This window comes from Nematolebias whitei, chromosome 1, assembly GCF_014905685.2.
Source record: "Nematolebias whitei isolate Nwh7 chromosome 1, NemWhi1, whole genome shotgun sequence".
NCBI lineage: Eukaryota > Metazoa > Chordata > Actinopteri > Cyprinodontiformes > Rivulidae > Nematolebias > Nematolebias whitei.
The window spans coordinates 44570645-44573898 of NC_056498.1; positions in this window are offsets into that span (position 1 = coordinate 44570645).

Here is a 3254-nt window from a genome sequence, read left to right on the forward strand (position 1 = left end):
GCAGCTGAGGAGTACCGGAGGGCCAAATGGTCTGCAGCCTTGGCTGATGCTGAGGCAAAAGCTCGATTGTGAGAGCAGTGCAGTGAGGCCTTGAATAAAGACTTGGTCGGCTCTAAGGAGATTCTGGCAAAACATCAGGCCTCTGAGGAGGGGAAAGCAGCATTTTACTAACACTGTGTTCAGTGAAGGTGGGGTGCTGTTGACCTCAACCAGTGATATTGTCAGGATGGAAGAAATACTTCTCGGATCTTTCCAATCCCACCAGCAGGTCTTCAATGGAGGAAGCTGAGTCGGGGGACTTTGGGGTTGATCTGTCCATAACCGTGGCTGAGGTCACAGAGGTAGTTAAAAAACTCTAAGGCAGCAGGGCTCCGGGGATGGATGAGATTCGTCCTGATTTCCTAAAGACTCTGGATGTAGTGGGGCTGTCTTGGTTGACATGATTTTGCAACATCACATGCACATCAGGTGCCCCTGGATTGGCAGACTGGGTTGGTGGTTCCCCTCTTCAAAAATGGGGACCGGAGGATGTGCTCGAATTATAGAGGCATCACTCTCCTTAGCTTACCTGGTAAGGTCTATTCAGGGGTACTGGAGAAGTGAGTTTGATCGTTGGTCAAACCTCAGATCCAGGAGGAACAATGCGGGTTCTGTTCTAGTCATGCAACACCGGATCAGCTCTTTACCCTCAATAGGGTCCTTGAGGGGTCATGGGAGTTTGCTTATCCAGTCTACATGTGTTTTGTGGACTTGGAGAAGGCTTTTGACCGTGTTCCTCAAGGTACACTGTGGGGGGTGCTCCATGAGTATGGGATTGGGGGTGGTGTGAGAGTTTGGTTTGCATTGCCGGTGGTAAGTTGGACACATTCAGGGTGGGAGTTGGACTCTGCCAGGGATGCCCGTTGTCACAGATTCTGTTCATAACTTTTATGGACAAAATTTCTCGATTTCTTGGTGCAGTCAGGGGGCAGAGGGAGTCCGGTTTGGTGGCCTCAGGATTCCATCTCTGCTTGCTCTTTGCAGATGATGTGGTCCTGTTGGCGTCATCGTGCCGTGATCTTCAGCTCTCACTGGAGCGGTTCACAGCCGAGTGGGAAGCAGCTGAGATGAGAATCAGCACCTCCAAATCTGAGGCCATGGTCCTCAGAAAAAAAGGGAGGATTGCTCTCTTCAGTTCGAGGGTGAGGTTTTGCCTCAAGTGGAGGAGTTCAAGTATCTCAGGGTTTTGTTCAGGAGTGAGGGAAGAATGGAGTGAGACTGACAGATGGATTGGTGCAGTATCTACAGTATTGTGAACTCTGTGCCAGTCTGTTGTGGTGAAGAGGGAGCTGAGCGTAAGACAAAGCTCTCTGGTCGGTCTACGTTCCTCCCCTCACCTCTGGTCATGAACTCTGGGTAGAGACTGAAAGAATGAGATTGTGAATACAGGAGGTTGAAATGAGTTTCCTCTGCAGGAGCTGGACTCTCCCTCAGAGACAGGGTGAGAAGTTCAGTTATCAGGAGAGACTTGAGTAGAACCACTGCTCCTCCACATCGAAAGGAGCCAGTTGAGGAGGTTCAGGCATCTGGTAAGAATGTCACCTAGGTGCCTCCCTAGGGAGGTGTTTTGGGCATGTCCGACTGGGAGGAGACCCCAGGGAAGACCCAGGACACACTGGAGAGACTACGTCTCTCTGTTGTCCTGGAAACACCTTGGAGTCCTCCCAGAAGAGCTGGAAGAGGCTGTGGAGAGAGATGTCTGAACCTCCCTGCTCAAGATGCTGCCCCCAAGACCTGACTTCAGAATAAGCAGAAGATAATGGATGGATGGATGGATAGATGGATGGATGGTGTTGGATTTCATGTTTTATCTTTTATCATTATTTTAATCAAGCTTGATTAAAATAAAACATGAAATCCAACAATGGATAGATGGATGGATGGATGGATTGATGGATGGATGTTCCCTCCAGCCAGGTTGTTTAAACAGGGACTTTAACATAAAGTTTAAACATGTCTGATCAGTCTCTGCTTGATGTTTGACTGAAGCATCAGGCGGATCACCGCCCGGCAGGTGCAGGACCGAGTTAGAACATTACATCATGTTGTTGTGATCAGTCACTGAGCAGAGAAGAACCACTTCCTCCTGCAGCAGCATCCCCACAAATAGCCAGGTTCCCCTGAGAAGCATGCAGGGGAATGCTCGTTCCTCTCACCCCGCTCCACTTAGATGTGCCGTCCTACATAAGCCGAGCTGAACAGAGTCCTGCTCCGCTGCTCCTCTCGGCTCATTGTTTGCCTGACAAATGAAGCTAAAGAACAGATCTTCAGCTCTGACCTCCATCTATCAGGTGTCTATCAGTCAGAATACTGGGTCAGGTCCGAGGAGCACGTGACCTCGTCTGGTCTAGTTCCTGCTCCTCTGCAGTGGAAAATGGATGGGAGTCAATGAGGTTATATTTAGCTAATGCAGTATGGTTTAGCATCCAAATATGATGCCTTAAAGGGACACTGCAGCCATTCTAAAATGGGATTTACTGAAAAAAACAAACATAAGTATCTTAACTGTTGTGGATAGACTTTTGAACAACCTGAGTCTGGAGAAGTAGATCAGATGATCTGAGCCAGACCACGACTAAAATCAATCAGCGCTGATTTAAAATGATTTCAGTTTCATAGCAGTTTGTGCCCAAACTGTTTTTAATAAAGGACAGTTCCAGCTATTTACAATCAGAGGTATACGCAACAGCAGCCAGCTGTAGCACTTCCAGTGTATCAATTACAGCAGCTGCAGCTACGCTTAGATATTTGTACAAAATGAGACATTTTAAACGTGGAACTTGTTTTCAGCCGTTTGAAGCAACAAGCTGCTAAAGTTCAAACAGACAGACTCCTAAACCAATCACAGCCGACTTTAAACAACTTCCTGACGTCACAGCAAGACCTGGCAACACTGGGATTTAAACATTAACTTCTTCTCATTTTAGCATTAACAGGTTTTTGGGGCAGAAACATGAAATTTCTGCCAGAAGTGCTTCTGCTTGTTGGTGTTGCTTCTAAACAGGTTGTTTAAAACAAAAACCACAACAGAGGTTTATGAAATAGCATTAGCATGAATTATTATGAAACTTTTGAATTTGACAATGATCCACTTTGATCTCAACTGTTTAGCTCATTAATCCCACGAGAGAAAAAAAGCTCAATTTCTCCAGAATGAGTTTGAAAAGCTTCCAACAACAGGTAAGATATTAACTATTCATAAAGGTTCCAACAAC